At 46.9% G+C, this 24784-nt stretch overlaps 1 long non-coding RNA gene across 1 annotated transcript; it reads left to right on the top strand.

The window, feature by feature from the left end:
- The first annotated feature begins 738 nt into the window (after nucleotides 1-738).
- Nucleotides 739-23007, top strand: LOC100395239 (uncharacterized). The gene is made up of 5 exons (XR_013523676.1): nucleotides 739-800; nucleotides 1963-2433; nucleotides 3511-3641; nucleotides 9067-9140; nucleotides 22942-23007. It is a non-coding gene; the product is annotated as an uncharacterized LOC100395239 (long non-coding RNA).
- Nucleotides 23008-24784: the final 1777 nt, after the last annotated feature.

Below are 24784 nucleotides of genomic sequence, written 5' to 3'. Positions count from 1 at the left end.
CTAAACCTGCAAAGTAGTGTTTCTATGTGAGAGAGGACTCATCGAGCAGCGAGGCGAAGGCACTGTGTGCTATGTACATGCATGTGCGCACATGTGCATGCGTGTGTACATGTGCATGCATGCCCCAGCATGTGTGTGTTACAATCCTGCCCTGAGCTGGCCTTGAGGAAGGTGAATTCCGGTTTCTGTGCACTCTGCACCCCGGCCATCGTACCATCATTTTTCCTCTGTATTTCTCCTGACGGAGCTTTCTGATTTGAGCAAACTGAGTAGTATGCGACATCAAGGTCTGTTGTCAGTCTGATTTGTTATAAATGATTTTCAGTACAATGACAGTCTGCGGCTTTAATGAACTTTAACGAGTGCGACTGTATGAACAGAGGCAAACAGCATCTGTGTTTTGGGTACCATGTTGTCACGGAATTCTAACTCAGAGGACCCAGCTTCCAAGAGCAAAGCCCTGATGGCCATGTCAGGAACTGTCCAAGATCTAGAACATCTCACTTCTGCAGGGATCTGCCCGTGTGTCACAGAGTACCTGGAGTGCTCTGTCTGGGCTGCTGGCTGGTAGCCCCCTCCCAACAATCCATTCAGACGAGGGGCAGCTGGGTCCTCAGTTTGCTGTGTAAAGAGAAGAGGGCAGAGCCCTGAAGGGATGAACTCCAGCAGAAAGGGGTGCTTGACCAGCAGGAGAGAAGGTAGCCACGCTGGTGAGTGTCCAGATGGGACCAGGCGCTCATGCCTGGAGCCAAGCAGAGGAAGGAGGGGGTGGCTTTGGAGCATCCGTGCCCTGAGAGGAGGTAGGTGGGAGCTGAGCGGGGCAGCCAGTAGCTTGGCACAAGGGGCAAGACCCAGGGAAAGAAAGCAAGGACAGCCACAGTGACCGACACCTGCTCTCCACTCCTGGGGGCCAGAGCCCGGCCCAGGGCTGGGAAGTGAGATGGGGCGGGACACGGCCATGGAGGCAGCTGCCCGTGGTCTCTGGAGTGCATGAGGCTGTGACTCTTCAGCGACTGCTGCTGCTTCTGAAGAGCAGCCTGCGGTTGCAGCGGGCCCTCTGGGGAGAGCTTCTGATTTCACTTTCATGCTCTGTCTCAACTGAGAGGAATTGGGAAAATACCATGGGCTGCGTGATTTAATCATCCTGCGATTTGTTAATTAGTCTGTGTGAAGTGGCAGTCTGCCGTGCGCGTGGGCGTGGGGGCAGGACGGCAGTTTGCTGGGAAGCCAACCGCTCGGAGCAGAGGCAGTTGGAGCTCACCTGCTCAGCTGCACTTCAGTGCTTCCATGCTCCGGGTTCCTGAGCTGCCGCACTGCCCAGTCCCTTTGAGAAGCTTTCCATTTAGAAACTGTATTAAGGGCCTCTCACTTGTTCAAATAGGAACCACAATTCCCTGCACCCAAGCCATTTAAGAGGTATGCAGAACGGAGCAACCTTCATAAGCAGAGTTGAAGCAGGGCCTCCTGGCTCCCTGGACATGTCCCTCTCCAGGTGGGGCTGCTTCCCTAGCTTCACTTGCCCACTGGGGTTTCCCCTTCCTCTCTCCCATCAGGGGTTGTTTTCAGGAAAAGATGCATATCAGTCATTTACATGCTAGCGTAAATGAGCTCCGGCCAACAGTTCCTGTGATTCATTCAGTACACATTAACCAAGGGCTGCTATTCCAGGTGATGGGGATATGAACACCTTGTTCCTTCCCTGTGAGTTCCACACTAGAGCAGGAGAAATGGAAGGAAAAACAGATCACCGAAGCCAATGTGATCAACGCAGTAGTATTCCCAGGGAAACTTTAGGAACAGGGGCACTGCTTACTGTGGACTAGGGTTGGTCAAGGAAGGCTTTCTAGAGGTGGTGACAGCTAGGCTGGGTCTTAAGGATGAGTGGGAAGAGAGAGGAGAACATGTGGATATGGCCAGGCAGAAGAGCTCCACAGCCAAGCCACAGCCAAGGTGAAACGCAAGGAGAGTTCTGGAAGCTGTGCGTTTGGCATTGCTGGGTAGTGTGGACGGGCAGGCTGGAGCTAGGTAGCTAAGCAGCTTGGTAAACGGAGCTACTGAGGATTCCAAACAGGAACTCTGCAGTCCTCTCCACCATTTATGGATTGAACCACACGAAATTGCCAATATTCGGCCATTTGGAGCCAAGACAAATGTCAGCTTTGTGGGGTGTAGCCTCACAGAAGGCTGCTTGGGGGTCTTTGCAGATGGTGGATGAGCAGAGGGCATACTCTGGAGCCTACTGGGGACCCAGCCCTGAGGCCACCAGGCCAATGGTGTCCAGACTCTGGTGTGGGCTGGGAGAAAGGGGAGGTTCAGGAAACCCGGAGGTGGTAAAGTGGCAGAGCTGGGGCTGGGGGCGCGGGTGCAGCAGAGGAGGTGCACTGAGGCTGAGGTCCAGGGTTAGGGACATGTGGACCGTGTGAGTTCAGCCAGGTAAGAGACAGGTTCCAGGGGAGGGGCTTAGAGTGGCTGTGTATAAACCTGCATGTGGCAGGGACTCCTGAAGCCGGACAGTGGCAGGATAAATCCGTAGGAATGATTTGGGGAAGGAGGGTCTTGCCAGTCTCTCTCACATCACATTTTGCAGCAGCCACCGTTTGGGCAAGCTGTGGCCTTGCTCTGTGCCCACAGTTGGTTGTATATCCTGCTGGCTCCAAGGTTTGAGACCAAGGAGGTCCTGGTGATTTGCAAGTCTCCATTTAGTTAAAAGGGTGATGGCTGGGACTTCTAGGGAACCCAGGCTCCAAGGAGTTGTCTGACTTGCTCAGGGCAGCAGAGCTTATTAGAGGAGGAGCCAGGGGTCCAGGAGGCACGGCAGGCACTTGGGCCATCCAAGGCCCTCCACCGTGGGCTCTCATGGGCTCCCCACTGGATGGCAACTTTCCCCAGGTCCTCCTTGATTTCCTCCTCTTTGAGGTCCCCTTGACCGTGGCCCCTTCCCGTTCCATGAACACCCCCAGTTTTGTCGCTGACACCGACTATTCTAAGGCAGTGTTAGCTGATTCTGCTGTCATGGGAGTTCTGAGCATCTCTCTCTAAGTGACAACTAATCATGGTAACAATCATAACCGCAGACAAAGGCGTAAGGCCCGCCACGTGCCTGCCAGACTCTTGTAGCAGCGGTTTATACAGATGAGTTCGTTAATCCCCCCACACAGCCAGTAAGTGGCTGAGTTGGGATTTGAACCCAAGGAAGTGGTGCGTCCCTCCTCACATGTGTAAGTGGAGTCAGGGGTGTGGCAGTCAGCCTCTCCCTTCCCGGGAGAGACATGGTTTTAGCAGGGGCCTGAGGTCAGCATCTCATCCTTTCCCACGGTCGGGAGGAGTGACTCTTGTTGGGGAGGGGGCCCTGAGGCTGGTGGGGAGGGCTGTGGGCAGCAGGGGCTGTGGGCTCCTCATCAGATCCACCCACCAGGCAGCCACCTCCTGGGACCTGTGCTGATAGGCTCACATCACGATTATTTTAAAAAATCTTAAATACCTTCTGACTCCCCTTTTCTCTCACTATAGGTCTATGTGCGCCTTGTCTGAGCTACAATTTCCAAGTTACCTGTGACCGTGGATAACTCCCAGGTCAGCAACTTGTCAGTTGATTTCCAAGCTGCTGTTTGACAGACTCTGGCTCTGTAGGGAGCACCTGGGTGAGCTCCCTGCTACGGGGTGGACTCAGGCCCATCTTGCTGCTTCCTCTTGCTTTTGTTGCTTTTGTTCTCCAGCGTATCTTCAGGAGGTCAGAGCCCGCTTGTTGCTGCTTCATGACCCCAGGAGGAGGGGCACCAACATGAGGGTGCTAGCATTTCCCCAGTGGTGGCTTCCCAGGGCTGGGCAACCCTGGGGGAGGGGTTGGGACAGGAACCTCTGTCACTTGCTGCCACTGCCTGGGTCAACCACCTGGCAGGACTGGCCACTCCTGCTCCAAAGGCTAAGGCCTTGCCTGCCTTCTCCTCCCACCCAGCGCTCATGCAGCGACACACCAGCGTTGGCATTCTGTGTCTGCTCGTGAGCTACTCGCACAATAAGTCTTGGTCATCCTACAGGATGTCACCTGGCTCGTGTCAAAGAGAAATTGTAAAGGACTCTTTTGCCTGCTCAGTTCCCAGGGCCTCTGTCACTTTCTGTCCTTATCCCTTTGGGGTGTGGGCTGGCTGGGCTGTGCAGGTGAGATTCAGGGATTAGGTACAGCTGTGCGAAAGGTGAGCCTGCTAGACAGAGAAGCTTTCATCAAGGCCTCTGCCTGGCTGATGGCGTCGGAAACTTCAACCAAAATTCGCAGGGCTCGGACATCAAGATGATGTCGCTGCCCTCAGGACGGGTCACTCTCCACCACTGACTTCCTTGGATGTTCTGAGATCAGCCTGGAGTCTGACCTGGGACTATAGCACTTGTTCTCCCAAGGAAAGCCTGGCAGCCAAACGCAGCTGTGCACCTGAGCTTGCTCCTTGGCAGAGATGAAGGGCGTGATGTTTCATAGCCACTCAACACCCACGGACACTTGGGCTGCTTGTAAGGAGTTAGTCATGCCTTTGAGCTGACTTACCTGAAATATAATTGCTCCTGGTGGTGGCACGATGGATTAGAGTTATTTGTATTTATTGAGACTGTTGTAATTAGCAATCTCAGGGCTCAGTCTAATTGCATTATCCATGCTGGAAAAACAAAACAAAACAAAATGAAACAAAACAAAACAGTCCTTCATCTTCAGTTCTCCGATGCTTGACAGTTACACACAGCTCATCTTTGCAGGGGAAGTTGTCTTTGGAGAATGTGTCTTCTCGGTCCCAGGTGGTCCTGGCCTTGGGCTGGGATCTAAGTGGGCTGCTTTGAAGCAAGCTGACAACAGACAATTATGAAGGCTATTTTGACCTGCAAGTATGGTTTCTTATAAAGGAACAATTATATACCATTTAGCAGTTATTTAGACTTTACATTGACTAAGGAAAGGAGAAGATGGAAGAGCTCCCTCTTGCTTAGATGCAGTAGATTTTGTTTTTTAAAAAATAATCTTTGGGGAATAAACTTAACCAAGGAGGTAAAGGACTTGTAAACAAAATGTTTTTAAAACTATGCTGAATACTAGAAAATCTTGATGAAAGCTTTTAAAGAAGACATAAATAAATGAAAAGACATCCCATGTTCATGGATCAAAAGACAATATTGTTAAGATGCCAATACTATCGATTCTATGCAATCCCTGTCAAACCCCCATTTCTATTTCAAACATAGGAAAATCCATTCTAAAATTCACATGGAATCTCAAGGGGCCCTGAATAGCCAAAACAATCTTGTAAAAGAACAATGTTGGAGGTCTCACATTTTCTGACTTCAAAACTACAGTAATTAAAAAACTACATAATTAAAACAGCCCGATACTGTCACAAAGACATAGAAAAATGGAATAGAATATCAATCTCAGAAATCAACCCTCACATATATGGTCAAATGATCTTTGGTGAGGGTGCCAAGACCACTCAATGGGGAAAGGATGGCCTCTTCAACAAATGATGTCGGAAAAATTAGATATTTACATGCAAAAGAACAAAGTTGGACCCTGACCTTACACTACATACATACAAAAATTTACTCAAAATGTATTAAAGAACTAGATACAATACTGAAAGGCATAAAAATTCTAGAAGGGAATATAGGGGAAAACTTCATGCATTAATTTGGCATGATTTTTTTGGATATGGCACCAAAAGCACAGGTGACAAAAGCAAAAAAAAGGCAAATGGGACTGCATCAAACTTAAAAACTTCTGTATGGTGAAGTACACAATACAGAGTGGAAAGGCAACCTACCCAATGAGAGAAAATATTTGCAAATTATATATCTGATGGGGGTTAATATCCAGAATATATAAAGACCATTTAAATCTCAGCAACAACAACAAAATAAGTAACTCAATTTGAAAGTGGCACAGGCCTCGAATAGACATTTCTTCAAAGAGGATATACAAATGGCCACATAAGCACATGGAAAGATGGTGAATATCATTCACATTAGATAAATGAAAACCACAACCACGATGGAATGTCACCTGATGTCCATAGGATGGCTAATCAAAAAGCCAACGTGTTGACAGGGGCGTAGAGAGATGGAAAACTACGTAACGTTGGTGAGAATGTAAAATGGTACGGCCACTATGTAACCAGTATGGTTACACCTCAAAAAATTAAAGATAGAACTGGAATAGGATCCAGCAATGCCGCTTCTGGTTATATACACAAAGGAAAAAGGTAGGATCTCAAATAGAGATTTTTATACCCACATTCATAAGGACATTATATATATTAGCCAAGTGGTGGAAACAACTCGGGCATCTATTCTCTTTTTAAATAAGTATTTACTTTTTATTGACACCTATTAGATGTACACATGTGATAATTTACACTCAGATAATCAAACTGCGGCAACGGGAATATCCATTCCCTTAAATATTTACCTTTTCTTTATGCTAAGAACAACTGAATTATTCTCTTCAAGCTATTTCAAAACAGTCGATTAATGATAAGTATAATCACTCTACTGAGCTATCAAACACAGGGTCTGATTTTTTTCTGCATGAATATTTATACCCTCAGTCAGCCTCTCTTTTTCCCCACCCACGCCACTGCCCTTCCTAGCCTCTTGTAACCCCCAGTCCACTCTCTATCTTATGAGGTCCTCTTTTTCAGCCCCCACATATGAGTGAGAACATGTGGTATTTGTCTTTCTGTGCTTGGCTTATTTCACTTCACATCATGTTGCTGTAAATGAAAGGATTTCATTCTTTTTATGGCTGAATAATATTCCACTGTGTGTTTATACCTCATTTATACCTCAGTTTCAACACAGATGGACACTTGTGTTGATTCGATATGTTGCCTATTGTGAAGAGTGCTGCAATAAATGTGATATTTAAACACACACCCGCCAGTGGGATTGCTGGATCATATGGTGGTTCTATGTTTAGGTTTTGGGGAACCTCCATACTGCTCTCCACTGTGGCTGTGCTAATTCACAATCTTGCCAGTGGTGAACAAGGGTTCCCTTTTCTCCACATTCTCACCAGCATCTGTTATACCCCGTCTTTTTGAGAAAAAGCATTCTGACTGAGGCGAAGTGATATTTTACTGTGATTTTGATTTACATTCCTCTGATGATTAATGATGTTGAACATTTTTTCATATACCTGTTGACCATGTGCACGTCTTCTGTCACAAAATATCTGCTCAGATCTTTGAGCCATCTTAAAATCATATTGTAATTTTATTTTTTGCTGTTGAGTTATTTGAGCTCCTTATATAGTTTGCTTATTAATCCCTTGTCAGATAATGAGACTGCAAACATTTTCTCCTATTCTTTAGGCTGTATGTTCACTTTGTTGATTGTTTTGTTTACTGCTCAGAAACTTTTTTTTTTTTTTTTGTAGAGACAGTCTCACTATTGTTGCCCTGGCTGGTCTTGAACTCCCGGCTTCAAGTGTTCCTCCTACCTTGGCCTGGTCTTGTGCAGAACCTTTTCAGCTTTCAACTCATTTTACAAGGCTAGCATTACCATGATACCCAAACCGGATAAGGACACAACAACAAAAAAGAAAACTACAGGCCAACATCACTGATGAACATAGATGCAAGCTGAGTCCCATAGCTCATCAAGAAGATCATCCACCATGATGAAGTGGCTTTCATCCCAGGATGCAAGGATGGCTCTCCAAATGCAAATCAATGCGTATTAGAAGGATCACACGATTTTTGTTCTCAGTTCTGTTAATGTTCTTGATTCTGCTAATGTAAAATCGTTTCTCTTAGTCTCTTTTTGAAGAGCAGTTGAAGGTGAATATGCCCTTTTGCTTTTTCTTTGCCTGAAACATGTCTAACAGTTTTCCCAGAAAGACCTTTGGGTCTAGGACCTGCTCTAGCCTCTAAGTCCACTTCTGCTGAGCGTGGCAGCCTTGGCGGAGGCGGGTTCCCAGACCTTCCTCATCAGCCAAAGGCATGTCTGTCCCCTCTCCAGGGCTCTTGTAACATCGGAAGGAGCTTCAACAAGGTATTTAAGAAATTTTATCAAAATCGTTACTGATGAAGATGACTCTTACTTTTTTCATGAAATTCTTAAATGACTTAATTTTAGTTTCTTTTTCTATTTTAGCCCATTTCTGCTCCCTGAGGGGACCAGCTTCTCAAGAAGAAATTCTGACTTCCTTTTTACATTTTTCTTTTCTTTCTCAGAGGACAATGTAGTTGGTTCTGTGAACTAAATGTGTCTTTTAAGATACCCCATGTCATCCAAAGCTGGGCTGATGCTGTGACTCCTCTCTGTCATCGTCTGCTCCTCGGCAGGGTGACCTGGGCTCATTCAAAGCATTGAGCATGCTGTGCCTCTCCATTCTGTAGGATGCTTGTCTTATCTCAGTGAAACTGGGGGTCCAATGGTTTGAGGGACTATGACACACTTGTCCACTCTGTCTCCTACAGGACTTGCCCAGCCTCATGTCAGAAAACTCAGCCCTTTGGATATTCACAATACTGAGTTTACTCAGGAAGAGCTTAAAGAAACATAGTCGATCACCTACTGTTTGGTAGATCTTGGACTAAATTTACCCTGGTTTCAAATCCCATGTGTTCTGAATGCCTTATCAACAGTTTGCAACTGTCCTCCCCAGGAGGAAAGCAAGCACTCATATGTAACGTGTCCCTCTGCCCTGACCACGAGTTCTGTGGAGACCGAGAGGGATCTGTGTGTTCAGCGCTGGGTGGATGCAGGTGGTCTGCACGGAGCAGCCGCAGCCTTGACACCTGGGTCCTCGCCTGGGTTTTACTTGGCTTCAGGTAAACAGGGTGTGCAGTCCAGGAATGGGGCTTGTAGGACACCCGGGCCAGCAGCACAGGCATGAGCATTACCCGAAACTCAAGATTTTCATGACTTTACCCAAAACTCAAGATTTTCATTTCCATACATTATGTAAGTATCCAAGCTGGTTGAGCTGAGGCTTCACCTCTTCTTTTTTTTTTTTCCTTTTCTTTTCTTAGCCTAACACGGAAACACAGGGAAGCTGTGTCTGTTCTTCCTCTTTCTTCTCCTTAGTTGTCCAGACCTGGGTGTTCAGCACAGTTCCCTCCAAGAAGTTTAGAGTGACGTTTTCAGAGGGCAGGACCCTAGTGAGGACAGACGTCTCAGCCCCCATGCTGAGCGGAAGGAGAGAGGCTTGGTCCAGCCCTCAAGGCCTTCTATGCCCACCAGGTATTTAGGAAGCCTCGGAGAGCCTGAAGCAGCAAAGAGGAGAGGCACTCCATGGGGAGCACAGGTGGAGAGAGAACCCTTCCCACTGAAGCCTCCAGCCCTGGCTTCTTCTCAGCCTTTGGCAGCTATTAAAAAATTCCTTCAATTTTTGCCCACTAATGATGCCTGTCATTCTTTGGAACCTGAATTCAGAAGCGCAGGCTCCTAGCAGTGTGTCTGACATATTTACAGGGATGCATTTTATCCTAAAAGCTGGGGCCATTTGTACCCGAGAAGGCTGTAGCTATAGGAACCTCTGGACCTGTATTTCGTAGATAATGAAGTCAGTTTTTTCTGGGCACTGAACAGTTTTCCACTTCCCGGTATGTAGGTTAAACTTGGTTTTAGTTATGACAGATTCGGATAACAAGTATGGAAGTTACCGGGTGCGGTGGCTCAAGCCTGTAATCCCAGCACTTTGGGAGGCCGAGGCGGGTGGTCACGAGAGATCGAGACCATCCTGGTCAACATGGTGAAATCCCGTCTCTAATAAAAATACAAAAAATCAGCTGGGCATGGTGGCGCGTGCCTGTAATCCCAGCTACTCAGGAGGCTGAGGCAGGAGAATTGCCTGAACCCAGGAGGCGGAGGTTGCGGTGAGCTGAGATCGCGCCATTGCACTCCAGCCTGGGTAACAAGAGCGAAACTCCGTCTCAAAAAAAAAAAAAAAAAAGTAACCATCTAATTGATGGCTCAGTGTACGGTATGGTTCTAGAAAGGATTATTTAGAATTATTTGATCGGGTAAGGTTGTGGTCATACTGTATCTAGATTTTCCTAAGTTCTCTTAAAAAACAAGTTCAGACCAACACGTATAGTTATGGGGGTGTGTATAAATGTGGTCTGCAGAGTGCCTGTGTGGATGCTCTGGGTCAGGCTGGCAGCCTCAAGCAGGGCCTGAGGTCATCCTCAGTTGCTGTGGCTGTGTTAAGTTTACCCCCTAATTCTCATGTTGAAGCCCTGACTCCCAGCACCTCAGAATGTGACTGTATTTGGAGATAAGGCATTTCAAGAGATAACTGAAGTGAAATGGGGTTATTAGGGTGGGCCCTGATCCCATCTGACCGGTGTCCTTATAAGAAGAGGTGATGAGGACACAGACACTCCCAGAGGGCTGACCCTTCGAGGACCCAGGGAAGGAGACAGAGAGGGAGGCATCGGAGGCAGCCGGCCTTGCCCACCCCTTGCTGGTGGTCTTCAGCCTCCTGAGATGTGAGAACAACTTCTGTGTGTGAGCCGCCCATCCGCAGCCCAGTCTGTGGGATTTGCTGCGACAGCCGAGCTGACTCCCACACGGGTCTGGAGCAAGCGCCGGCCGGGCGCCCCAGGGCTCTCCTCTCTCCGACAGCCTTTCTTATGACCGAGACTGCCTGCAGAGCACACGATCTTGCCACGCTCTTCCGTAAGTGTAGAATGCTGATTTTCTCAGGGAGCAACGTGCCCTCCCAAAACTCAGTTTTCTAAGCTCCCTTCCAGCTCCAGGCAGTGGCACTCAGGCGGAACAACACGGGCAGATGCCCCTTCCTCCAATAGGGAGGCAGAGGCTCTGGGACAGCTCTTCCCTGCTCCGGAGCATCTTCTCTGTCCTTGCTGGAGGGACGTGCCCACAGTGGTCTGTGCCCAGAGGCAGCCCTGCAGATGATGGGAGCACATGGCCGTGGGGAGTGCAGGGCCCTGGCCACCTCGCTGGCAGGCCTCCCCTATCTCCAGGCTTGTTTCTATGGGACAAATAAAAACCCATTTGTTTATGTCAGACCAAGTTTCTGTCATTTGTTCCTAAACTGACTTATAACTGATGATAGTCGATAAATCACCACAAGTGCTGTGGAAGGTGGAGCTGGGAGGGCACCTGGGCCTGCTGTGGAAGGTGGAGCTGGGAGGGCACCTGGGCCTGCTGCAGGACGCCACCCTGCAGGGAAAAGCGAGAGCTCATGGTCTGTTGGCCTCAGTACTCCTGCCAGTGCAGGAGAGGGAGGCATGGACAGTTCTGGATTCAGGTCCCCAAATTCCAAGGCTGCTACAACAAGGCGGGAGAGTGTAGCTAAGCAGCCGGGGTGGAAAAGAAGTGAGTGTCTTCAGGGATGGAGGCTGTGGGCTCGGCGCAGCGCCCTGTCACTCTTTCCTTGCATGGCCGCAGTGAGGACAGCCCCACACCTGCATGGCCTGCAGTGGTGCCGCTTGCTCAGGCTGGCCAGGCTGCAGTGGGTCACTGGGCTCTGCCGTTTGCATCCCCCTGTAACAGGTGGAGATGGTGGTGCTTGCCCACTGGAGAGTGCCTGGTGCTGAGGAGTTCTGAAGTTTGTATGGAAGGAATGAAAATTGAGGAGGCAGGAAGGACTGCCAGCGAGAAAAGCTGTGCTCATTTTGTGTGGCCTTAAGGGCAGCTCCGTGACAGCAGGCAGAGGGGATGGGACGTTTTGGAGGGCCATGGTGGGCTCCAGACGGGGAAGAAGTTTCCATCAGCAAGAGCTTTCCCAAATCGGAATGGACTGCTTCAAAAAGTAGAAGCCCGTGGGGGTGTCAAGAAGAGACCGTGGGATCCCACCTGGAGGATGCGATGCAGGGGAATGAGACACGAGGTGCGGGTGGGGCCAGACGACCTCCAGGGTCTGAGCCTAAGCGTGTGGCCTCCGGGGACTGGGTCGGCAGGCTGCTGAGGAGCATGAGCAGTCGACTTTATTTACAGAGATTCTCCTACAGGCTCCTCCCAGGTGCTCCAGGAACATCCAGAAGTGCAGACTCAGCTGGGTCCAGGGCCCCTCACGCTTGGGCCTGCTCCCCAGGTGCGGTGAGTGCTCCCAGAAGTCGGGGGAAGGGGAGTGCTGGGTGATGTCAGAAAATGGAGACTGTGTGATTTCATATGGGCTGAGGAACGGCTTGGCTTCACATAGAGAGAAAGGAAGGTGGGATGTGGGCTGTCTGCTTCCAGGCAGGGAAGAACCAAAGAAACAGGGAAGGCAGCCTGGGCAGTGGCCGAGCGCCTAACCTGACCATGGCTGGGCGGTGGCCGAGTGCCTAACCTGACCACAGCTGAGCTCTTGCTGACCTTGGAAAAGGGAGGGTGGGGCCAGACTCTGGATGGTTTGGAGCCCCTACTAGGGTCTACACTGGGAAGAAAGTAAAGGGAAGTAAAACACTCAAGGTTCTCACATGGTTTTCTCAGGAAGAAAATAAACTCCCAAACCACAAGACGAGCACAAGCTGGGAAGGACTTCACAGTCCACTTTTCTGTGGTGTGATCCCTACGTGTTTCTGAAGTTCATGGAAGGGACGTGGTAGAAAGGGGAAGAATGTCACGAGGGTTTTTTGTTTTGTTTTGTTTTTGAGTTGCTCATGCTGGAGAAAAGTGGCACATTCCTGGCTCACGGCAACCTCCGCCTCCTGGTTCAAACGATTCTCCTGCCTTAGCCTCCTGAGTAGCTGGGATTCAGGCATGTGCCACCACGCCCAGCTAATTTTTTGTATTTTTAGTAGAGACAGGGTTTCACCATGTTGGCCAGGATGGTCTCGATCTCCTGACCTCAGGTGATCTGCCTGCCTTGGCCTCCCAAAGTGCTGGGATTATAGAAGTGAGCCACCACACCCACCTACCAGTTACCAGGTTTTAAAGCATATTTTAAAGTTAAAAAATATTTTGCGCAAGATGGCCGACCACTAACAGCTCAGGATTGTAGCTCCCAGTGAAAGCCCAGAGAACGAGACGACGCCACACTTTTAGACGAATTTTCGTCACTCACCGATCAGCCGATTCCCAGTGGAGGAGCCCCACGGGTCACCAGTGCGACTCTTGTGGCCGCCGCAGCGGTTTTGCCGGCGTCTTGGCGCAGCAGCTCTTCATGCAGAGCCAACGGGACTGCTTCCCCTACTGACCGGAATTTGGAGCTCCGGGAAGTCAGAGCTGCTTGTTGCGGACTCAGGAGGGAAACCAGACCAGAGATTCCCGGACAGAAGAGCACCATCAGTCTTATCGCTGCTATTTAGGCCGCCACAGTGGGTTGCTCGGATCCCAGCATTGGGAATCAATAAATCGGACCTCGACTCAGAAACCTAATTAGAAAGGCGGTTCATCTACAATGAAGGGAAAAAAACAGTCTAAGAAGGCCGAGTATACTCAAAATCAGAACCCATCAGCAACGGAACAAGCCCTGATGGAAAAGGACTCATCAGCAACCGAACAAGCCATGATGGAAAAGGACTGTGTTCCATTATCTGAAGTAGGCTTTAAAAGGTGGATGATAAGAAACTTCTGGGAGTTAAAGGAACTTGTTCTAACCCAATGTAAAGAAACTAAGAACTTGGAAAAAAGGTTAGATGAAATGTTGAAAAGAATAGACAATATAGAGAGGAATACAAATGAACTTATGGAGTTGAAAAATACAACACGAGAACTTAGTGAAATATGTACAAGCTTAAACAGCCGAATGGATCAAGTAGAAGAAAGGGTATCAGAGGTCGAAGATCAACTTAATGAAACAAAACAACAAGACAAGAATAGAGAAAAAAGGATAAAAAGGAATGAGCAAAGTCTCCAAGCAATATGGGACTATGTGAAAAGACCTAATATACGCTTGATTGGTGTACCTGAATGTGACGGAGAGAATGAATTCAAGCTGGAAAATACTCTCCAGGACATTATCCAGGAAAATTTTCCTAATTTAGCAAAGCAGGACACTATTCAACCCCAGGCAATACAGAGAACACCACAAAGATATTCCTCAAGAAGACCAACCCCAAGGCACGTAATCGTTAGATTCACCAAGATCAAAACGAAGGAGAAAATATTAAGGGCAGCCAGAGAGAAAGATCAAGTTACCCATAAAGGTAAGCCTATCAGGCTTACAGCAGATCTCTCAACGGAAACCCTACAAGCTAGAAGAGAGTGGGGGCCAATATTCAATATACTTAATCAACAGAATTTTCAGCCCAGAATTTCATATCCTGCCAATTTAAGCTTTACATTTGAAGGAAAAATAAAATCTTTTAGGAACAAGCAAGTACTCAGAGATTTTATTACCACCAGGCCTGCTTTACAAGAACTTCTAAAAGAAGTATTATACACAGAAAGGAACAACCAGTATGACCCTTTCTAAAAACACACCAAAAAGTAAAGAGCATTAACATAAAGAAAAATTTTTATCAACGAAAGGACAAAATAGCCAGTTAATATCAAACGGCAGCAACCCTAAATTTAAATCGACCAAATCTCCCAATCAAAAGATACAGACAAAATCTAACGGTATATCCAAAGATATACATAGACTCAAAATAAAGGGTTGGAAAAAAAAACGTACCAACCAAATGGAGAGCAAAAATAAATAAATAAAAAGCAGGAGTTGCAATTTTCACATTTGACAAAATAGATTTCAAAGCTACAAGGATACAAGGGTAAATATTAATGTAATAATAAGAGATCTTAACACCCAGATACATAAGACCCATAATGAGATTTAGATTCAACGAGACAGAAAATTGATAATGATATCCAGGACTGGAACTAAGATCCAGAACAAATAAACTCAATAGAGCTCTCCATTTTAAACACACAAAATATACATTATCCACAAAATCTAACCATATATCTAAAAATATACAAAGACTCAAAACAAGGGGATGGAAAAAAACTCACCAACCAAATGGAGAGCAAAAATAAATAAAAAGCAGGAGTTGCAATTCTCACACTTAATAAAATAGATTTCAAAGCTACAAGGATGCAAGGGTAAAAGGATTAATGCAACAATAAGAGATCTTAACACCCAGATACATAAGACACATAATGAGATTTAGATTCAACGAGACAACAAATTGATAACGATATCCAGGACTTGAACTCAGAGCCAGAACAAATAAACACAATAGAGGTCTCCATTTTAAACACATAAAATATGCATTAACCACTTTAAACACTCAAAATATTGATCTGCCATTATTGAAACCCATTTTAGGAATGAAGTAATATTCCTTTTTCCCTCTTTTCTTTTTTTCCCCCTTCAAAAAAAAAATATTTTGCATTAATAATGGTGATAACGATTTCACATACTGTAAGTTTCACCTATTTTAAGTGTATAATTCAATGGTATGTATAATTATGCAACTGGTACTCCAATTCCATTTCCAACGTTTCAATCACCCAGAAAGGCCTAGCTCTGCTTGTACTCAATCTCCATTGTCACCCCAGCCCAGGCAACCACAAGCCCGTTTTCCATTCCTACGGATTTGCCTTTTCTGGATGTTCGTGTGGATGGAATCAGGCAGTCCGGGATCTTTTGAGACTGGCTCTTCACTCGCCGTCAGTGTGAGGTTCATCCATGTCCAAGCAGACATCGGCAGTTTAGTATTTTTTATTGATGAGGAGTAACCCACTAGGGAGGAACCACCTTTTACGTATCCATTCACCTGGCAGATGCTTGCATTGTTTCCAGTTTGAATATTGTTTCGGTTTGAATGTGTTGCATTGTTTCTAGGATGAATTTTGATGGCATAGACCCTTGTTACTAGTCTTTGTGTGGACACGTGCTTCTCCGTCTCTTGGGCGGATGCTCAGGGGTGCGCCAACTGAGTGTCGTTGCTCAGGAAGTGTGAGGAGGGGTGAGGAGGTGGGAGAGGATCCAGGAGGGGGTGCATGCTGCGACTGGGGCTGAGTCCCTCCAGCATGGAATGAGGAGGAGCGTGATGACATGGAGGCCACGATGCTCATGGTGCAGGAGGGCTGAATGCCCAGCCGCTTGGGAACCACGAGGAGGAGCTCAGGCTTGTGGTTGGGGGCGTGGAGACTTCACAGGCTCCTAAATAAGGGTTCAGTGCATAGAGTAGGAGTTTAAGAAGAAAGGTTTAGTAGCAGGATGGCGGAGAGAACGGGGCAATGAGAGGCAGGGCCTGGAGGAGGTTCAGGGTGGTGTGCTCACAAAAGGCCTTTAAATCTGGTAGTGGCATTGAGGCTGGAGAGGAGGACACTGATGGAGGCACATGCTGAGAAACCTCTCCTGGAATGTCCTGGAGTCACAAGATGCTACAGTTGAATTAGTGGTCCCTAAATGGCTCATCCTGACTAAAAGCTGTTCTCATGCCCACAGAAAAGCACTTTCTATTTTCTTAAAGTTTCCTTTGCACATATTATACTTGAGACTACTCAGTAATAAGTGTAACATGACAAAAGATAAATAAACTGCAAACCTGGACAGAATAAAATTCACAAGGGGCCCTAATTCCAATACCATATAGAGAGTAAATGACTGAAAATTCTAAATGAGCACAGAAAACGTCTGTCGTGTCAAATATATTAATTCCAACAGTCTAATACATATACTTAATTAAAATAGTGAAGCCATCTGTCCGAAAGCCTTCTCGGTGAAACTTTAATTAGTTCTCAGTTATGCAGCAGAGAGAAAGGTCTCAGAGTTGCTTTCTTCTCAGCAGATTTGGAGCCCAGAAAAGTGATACAATAATATTTCTTTTGGTGACATTTGAAAAGAAAAAGAGACATTCCTTGTATTTGCTTGTTGGCCGTCTGTATAGCTGACTCCAGTGAAAAATTGCACTTCACATTGTAATGCTTCTCTGAGCAAGTATGTCTGCATCAGGGGCTGTATTACCTAGAGCTGAAGGTTATGTTTAGGGAATATTGTTTCTTTAAAAATTCTAAATGTAATTGTAAAAAAAAAGCCATGCTACAAAAATTGACCGTGTGTACAGTTTAGCAGTGTAAAGTCTATTCACATTGTCGTGCAGTGGGCATCTCGAATCATTTCATCTTGCAAAACGAGAACTCTGCACCCATGAAACACGTCTCCATTGTCTGTCATGCCTCGGTCATTGCCACGTGCCATTCTACCTTCTGTTTCTACGAATTTGACTGTTCTAGGGACCCCGTATGAATGAAACCACTCAGTATTTGTCCTTTCGTGTCTGGCTCACTTTGCTCAGTGTGGCGTCCTCCAGGTTCCTATGTGTTGTAGCAGGTGTCAGAATTTCCTTCCTTTTAAGGCTGAATAATATTGTATTGTGCATAGAGACCACGTCTTCTTATCCATCCATCCATCGATGGACACTTGGGTGGCTTCAGCCTCTTGGCTGTTGTGACTAGTGCTCCTATGAACACAGATGTGCAAGTATCTCTTTGACACCCCACCTTTACTTCTTTTGTAAATATACCCAGAAGTGTGAATGCTGCATTATATGGTAACTATACTTTTAATTGTTTTGAAGAATGGAATGTTATTATTATTATTATTGAGATGGAGTCTCTGTCTGTTGCACAGCCTGAGTGCAGTGGCACAATCTTGGCTCACCGCAACGTCCACCTCCCAAGTTCAAGTGATTCTCCTGCCTCAGCCTCCTGAGTAGCTGGGATTACAGGTGCATGCCACCACTCCCAGCTAAGTTTTGTATTTTTAGTAGATGCTGGGTTTTACCATGTTGGTCAGGCTGACCTAGAACTCCTGAACTCATGATCTGCCTATCTCAGGCTCCCAAAGTGCAGGGATTACAGGCGTGAGACACTGCACCTGGTGGAACTTTTTTTTTTAATAGTGGATTTTAAATCATGCAGATTCAAATATATGGTGGCTAAAAACCTGTGTTGTAACAAAGTCCCGCTGATATTAACCTTTGGTTCAGAAGTCTCTTTAACGCCATTGAAGCAGCGAGCCACATTATACCTCCCTTGCATCCTAAAGTACAATTGAGATAAGGTGGTATAAAGAAAAATTATTACCATGGGCTTTGGGAGATGTGGATTCTAGTCTCGGCTTCATACCCTCTATCGGTGTGACTCTGAATTAGTCATTTCTCTTCTTTGGGTCCCAGTTTTCTCATAAGCGTAAAGGAAGAGTTTGAAATGAGTGATATCTAAGCCACTATTCAGCTCTAAGCATATTACAAGAATAACTTCCGAATGATACAAACACAGAAAAATATTCAACTTTATTTAATTATTGCAAGATATGCAGAACTACTGAAGAAGCTAGAGGGAGAAGGAGTCAGACTGCTAAGGCGAGGAAGAGGCAAGAGTAGACGGAGAAGCACCCAGGCCCCGCCTCCAGACTGCTGCTGCTGAGTCTGAGTGGGCTCTGACGGGACTCGGGCAGTGGACGAAGAAAGCCCCAACATGGCCGGAAGTCAGAGTCCCCTGGAACAGGCCGCCTTGTGAGCAAGCAGGGGTGGTCACTGAAGTGTGTCTGGCATTCTATGGAATTGGGTTGTTCTCAGTGAAACTGGTATCCAAGGGTTTTTCCTCTGTATGTTTTAGTATCAGAAAATTCCACTAGCCAGTTTCAGTTTCCCATTTGTGTAAGTAATTCATTTGCCTGTTGTCAGAGGCATTGGTGTTCATGATTGGGTGTTTTGTTGAAATATTCGTTATCCTTCTGGGTTTAGCCAGCACAGCAGCAGTGGCTCATACCTGTTCTCAGTGCTGTACACTAAGATGCTGTGATTCTCTGACATCCCAAGTCCCCTGTGTGCTGGGAGTTTGGGAGAAAGGATGGCTGACTTGGGTTGTGCTAGTCAAATGCTAGATAATCAGCCCATGGCTTTTAGGTTATAACCTGATTTTGAAAAACTCACAGTAACAAATCTATTATAGATTAGCAATTTTGAGCAAAGTCCTTCTATTTTTCATGAATCCAAAATAATCCTTTCTCCCATTTCGCCAGAAATGAATTTGCCTCTGACATGAATGCCTGCTGAATTATGACAGAGTTGAGCTTGCGAGGACATTCTGCAGAACTGGGCTAAAAAGGTTGACTTCCTACATGAACCTTCTATAGGATCTCCTATTAGAAATTAATTACAGAAGACATTTGCTTTTTAGGATGTTGGAAAAAGTAACTGAATATAAATAAGGAAAACAAAAGAGAAATAAAGCAAAAAGAAAGGAGGAAAAAGCAGATGATCATTTAATATGCAGACCGAATCTAAGCAAATTACTATCTAGTCACAGATTTTCTGTAGGGATAAGTTTGTGGGAAACGTAATTAACAGACTGAACAGAACATGCAGCAGCTTCATTTATTCTACAAATACCAGCCTGAATGTGAATTGACAATGGACTAACTTACTCTTAACATCCAAACAATTTGGAAGTAATTGACTCTTTGGATAATAAGGTCCTTTGGGGTTTTTCTGTTTCCCCAAAGATGTGTTAATAAACACCAATTAGCGTTGCATAGGTCTACAGCTGTAGACAGAAATAATCTTTATGAGTTCTTTCTGTTTGCTGGAATTTTGGATAAATTGAGTTGACTGCACCCATAGAGTAAGCAAACAGGCGTGCCCTCTCTTAATAGGACTTGTTACATCCTAATTTTGCCGGCCTCTTCCAGTTACAATAAGCTTTGTCACAAACAGTACCTTCTCCAAGGAGGCTTTCTGGATCATTCCTAGTGGCTTTCTCCCGACACCTCGTCTCCTAGTTTTAGCCCCTCAGTCATCTTCACGCTGCTGCCGAGCTGCTGGTGGCTCGTGCCCTAAAGCACTTCCAGCAAAGTGGAAGCCCTTCTCAAAATTCATTCTGTTCTGGCCGCCTGAAAGTACTAAGTCTAATGCTTACTGAGTTTTCTGAAACCCAGGGACAAGTTATTTTCATGTAGCGCTTTGTTCTGCCAAGATGGAAAGGGTTCCCTTTCTGTTTCAGGGACTGTGTGGGTAAACACAGCAGGGACCTCACTGCAGTGGCTTGGCCATCAGGTGCAATCACCAGGTGGTGGCAGCTGGGGCCAGAGCAGCACCTCTGTGGTGGCTTCGCACTCTGAGTCCTATTTTTCAATTTTCTCTTCCTCACAAATGCCTCATGCCACAAAATGGCTGCTCCACTTCCTGCCTCACATCCACTTTCTCCAGAAGAGGAAGAAGAAGAAGAAGAATGAGCAGTAGAAAAATAAAAGAAGGAGGAGGAAAACAAAGAGAAGAAAGAAAAAGGCACCCAAATCAGTAAAGTCAGAAGTTTCCAGAAGTCCCTTTTCCCCCTCCCTTCTGCCCCTGGATGTAGCTGCATCACCAGCTGCAAGGGAAGTGGGAGACTCAGGTTAAAGGCATCTGTGCACAGAGCTGCCTGCAAAGTGCTGGGGTCATTCAGTAGGAAAGAGGGAATGAGTGTGGAGACCCTTACCCCTCTTCACATGGGTTAGGAAGTCAGAAGGGAGACCTGGTGATGCCTTGCTGTGGAAGCTGGGATGCCTCCAAATGACCATCAGAGTCCACCAGTCATTACCCAACAGGGGTGAGAGACACCACGGAGTATCAGCAGCGCCACTAAGATGGTCAGCGGAATACACCCAGCAGCAGACCCAGGATTGCGGGGCTACCTCTTGGAGGTGTGACACATGAGGAACCCCCAAGACAGAGGAGCCCTGAGACAGGAGCCCTGGATTTGGAGGAACTCCAGGATGCTTGAAGGGAACTCAGGGATTAGGCTGGAATTCCTATGGCCTGAGGTGCTTGTGACCCCTGTTGTAGTGAGGGGAGGGTGGCGTTGGCTGCTGGGAGGGCTGGCAATGCTGCTCTGCAGGAGGAGAACCAGGCTTCTGCGGCTAGGAACAGTGATGGGGGCACATGGCTCATGAAGGCAAAGCCAGACCAGGGTTCCAGTGCTTCAGACTCCCCAGCTTTTCCCCAACCTTTGCTTAAGTAGCTTTGTGGAAACCCACATTATAGTCAGTTTCTCGTTTCTGGCAGGAATTCATAATTTTGATGTTGTCGATTTTGGACCTCAGGTATAAAGCTTGAATTAGTTGTAAGAGTTAGTTCATAACACAGTGACACCAGTGACTTGTGCAAGGCTCCTCTTTTATCTCCATCCATCCACCCGCCCATCCATCCATCCATCCATCCATCCACCCTCCCACCCACCCACCCATCCACTCATCCATCCATCCATCCTTCTATCCACCCATCCACCTGCCTACCCACCCACTCACTTACCCACCCATCTACCCATCCACCCATCCATCTACCTATCCATCCATCCATCCACCCACTCATCTACCTGCCCATCTATCCTCATCCATCCACCCGTTCACCCACCCATCCTATCTATCATCGATCTGTATCTATCTCCTATCATCTGCTATGTACATTCTATGTATCTATCATCTATTTACATATCTATTATCTATTATCTATCTCTATTATCTATCATCTGTCTATTATGTCATTTATTTATGTATCTATTATCTATCTATCCTTTCTATCTGTATCTATCTATCTATCCTATCTATCCATCTATCTATCTATCCTATCTATCTATTCTATCTATCCTTTCTATCTGTATCTATCTATCCTATCTATCTATCTATCTATCTATCTATCTATCTATCTATCTGAATCTATCTGTGTCTATCTATCCTATCTGTATCTATCTATCTATCTCTCCTATCTATCTATCTAATCTATCTATCCTATCTGTCTATCCTATCTATCGTATCTGTATCTATCTATCCTATCTATGTATCTATCTATCTATCCTATCTATTCTTTCTGTATCTATCTATCATATCTATCTGTATCTATCTATCTATCTATCTTATCTATCTGTATCTATCTATCCATCTATCCTATCTATCTATCTGTATCTATCTATCTATTCTATCTGTATCTATCTATCTATCCTATCTATCTGTATTTATCTATCCTATCTATCCTTTCTATCTGTATCTATCATCTATCTCTCCTATCTATCTATCCTTTCTATCTGTATCTATCTGTCTATCTGAATCTGTCTATCTATCTGTATCTATCTATCTATCCTATCTGTATCTATCTATCTATCTGTATCTATCTATCTATCCTATCTATCCTATGTGTATCTATCTATCTATCTATCCTATCTATGTATCTATCTATCCTATCTATCCTTTCTATCTGTATCTATCTATCTATCTATCCTTTCTATCTGTATCTATCTATCTATCTATCTATCTATCCTTTCTATCTGTATCTATCTATCTATCTATCTATCTATCCATCTATCTATCTCCTCTTATTCCCAGACCTTATATCTCTCTTCTCACAGGGAATATTTATATTTATTTGAAGGAACCTAGTTCTCATTGCAATTCCAGTTCTACAAGGTGAATGTTTTCATATTTCCTGAAAGCTTCTTGGAGAGAGGTTTTATGATTTGACGCCACTTTGCCTGGTTAAATAGCCAACATGCTGACTTTACCCCAGGCTGGGTGTTGCAGTGCATGGTGTATCTGAGAGGTGCCAGCATCTCCAGGGTGCCCATACCCACACTGGCCCCCAGGGCCTTGATCTCACTGCTGAGCCTCAGCTGAGTGCTGGCTGTCTACATGCCACTTCTTCAGGGGAAGGGCAGGCAGAGCCATGTCTGGGACTCTAACATCACTCTGAAATTCATCCCTCTTTCCACCTCCTGGCCCAAGCATCTTTCTAAAGTCTCATTGGCTCCTGAATCTCAATTGCACAACACTTTGACAGTGATTTCCTTGAAGAAGAAAAGAGCTGAGGCTGAAATTGAGCAGTCCAGGAGGCGTGTGGAGTCTTTGCCTGAGCACAGGATGGGTCCTTGGCACAGCCTTGGGACCCTCTGCAGAGACCCACGCAGCTGGATGCTCCCATTCTGCTCCCAGAGCCCGAGCCTTGGGATGCCTGGTGTGAATGAAGCTGGAGCAGCCGTGGGGTTTGTGAGTTCACAGGGGACTCTGACATGCGCTTACACCTGCAGGCCCAGGCCATCGTGCCAGGCTCAGGTGGAGAAGTGGAGACACATCATCCTAAGGGTGGCTTTTGAGAAATGGAGCCCTTCCCCGAAAACACATGTGTGTGTGTGTCTGTGTGTGTATGTGTGTGTGTGTTTCATGCTAAAAATACAAATCAGAGCCAGATACACATGAAAATCTGTCTTGTTGCTTAATAATTCGCTCGAGCTCAGCCCTTATTCAGCAACTGCCTGGATCCTTCCCGACAGTGTGTGCAAGCTCGATTTGCCCCAAGCCTGTAAACCCCCCTGACAGGGGCTGGCAGGTGCAGAGGGCTCCCTGGGGTCAGTCCTCGAGGTCGTGTGGTTGTACCTTCTTTTACACAAAGGTATTCCAGGAGCTGAGCAGCTGAGAATCATGGCCAAACCCTGCCCGGGTTTGGCAGAACTGGGGAAGGTATGCAGCTCCAGGGTCCTTGCTGCCCCCAGGGCTGCGGCGTAGACGAGGCCTAGAGGGGAAACACCGGGTACAGGCAGAGCCTCCAAAAGGACTCCTGAAAGACCTGCATCTGGTTTCCATGGCTTCTTTTGCTCATGCCAGCTCTGCAATGTTACCTGAGAAGCTCCTGTGGAGCTGGAGTGCTGCCCACCTGGTGCATGGGTGCCTCACACTTCAGTTTCCTGGTGACTACTCAGGAAGAACCTAGCAGCACTGTCCCCACTGCCAGGGCTCTGTCTATGATGGGTGACAAGTAGGGGACCAGGTGCCTAGTCTCTGCATTGAAAACAGATGTCAGGACTGGGCTGGGCACAGCACGGGTGGGAGGGTGAATTGGGTTGGAGGGAGGGTAGTGGTCACAACATTCTAAAGACAAAGGTGTGACCTTTTACACTGGGGGGTTCCAGACTCACGCTGGGCCATGAAGTCTGCCCTGACGGAATTCATTTATGTCGCTCCGTTTCAGGGAATGCCAAGCAAGGGAGAGGCTCGTGCTTGGTTCTAGGAGCTGTGTCCTGAGAATTGGAATTAAGTTAAAAAAAACCTTCCAAGCAGCAGGTCATGCCTGCTTTCCGGTGAACAACTCCATCCTGAAGCTGTCAGTCAATATTAGCACAAAAAGGCCCGCACTCTGGGGATCCCAGGGATTCAGGGAGTCGTGTGCCACACAGCCCCATAGGAGAAAGTCAGTCCCCAAGCAGAGACTCACCCCCATAAGAGAGAATCAGCCCCCGTGGAGGGCGCTGTGTGCCGGCAGACCCAGCACACTGTGTCGGGATGCAGCCTCTGCCTCTAGCCCATGGCTTCCATCATTTCCCACCTGGTCCCTGCGGGAGCCTCCTCACCGTGACTGCAGCTTTGCAGCAGTTTTCCCAGAGCAGCAGCGGGCCAGAGCGACTGAGCTCACCCTGCAGATTTCCCATCCCATGGTGGCCTCAGTGACTCTGCTCACCAGCTACACCTCCCCAGCCTCCTGCCCTGGCTCTCCCACTCCAACTGCCATGGCAAAGGCAACTGGGCCCTCCCTGGAGGTGTCACCTCTAATCCTCTGTGCCTCTGCAGAGAGACCTGGACCTGGGTAGCTCTTCTGGTCATAAGGGCTTCCTGGCCACCATAGCTTGTGCCCTCACCTGGGCTTCCTGTACCCGTCTGTGCTTTATGTTCTCTGCAGCTCTCCTGCCTCCTGGGGGTGCTGAATGTCCTCCTGTAGGGTGTGGCTCCTGAGAGCAGGGCACCCTCGCTTATCCATGAAGCAAGGTGGGTGCTAAGGAAAGGGGTATGGGGCTTGGGGAGGTCTCATCACCAGAGTGCACCTGGTGGCCCAGCGGGCTCTCATGGGCTTCGTCCCTGACTCATTCAGGGGGCTCCTGG

This window comes from Callithrix jacchus, chromosome 11 (genome assembly GCF_049354715.1).
Source record: "Callithrix jacchus isolate 240 chromosome 11, calJac240_pri, whole genome shotgun sequence".
Taxonomy (NCBI): domain Eukaryota; kingdom Metazoa; phylum Chordata; class Mammalia; order Primates; family Cebidae; genus Callithrix; species Callithrix jacchus.
The sequence above is the reverse complement of the archived record's forward strand: the minus strand, read 5'-3'. Positions and strand labels throughout refer to the sequence as shown.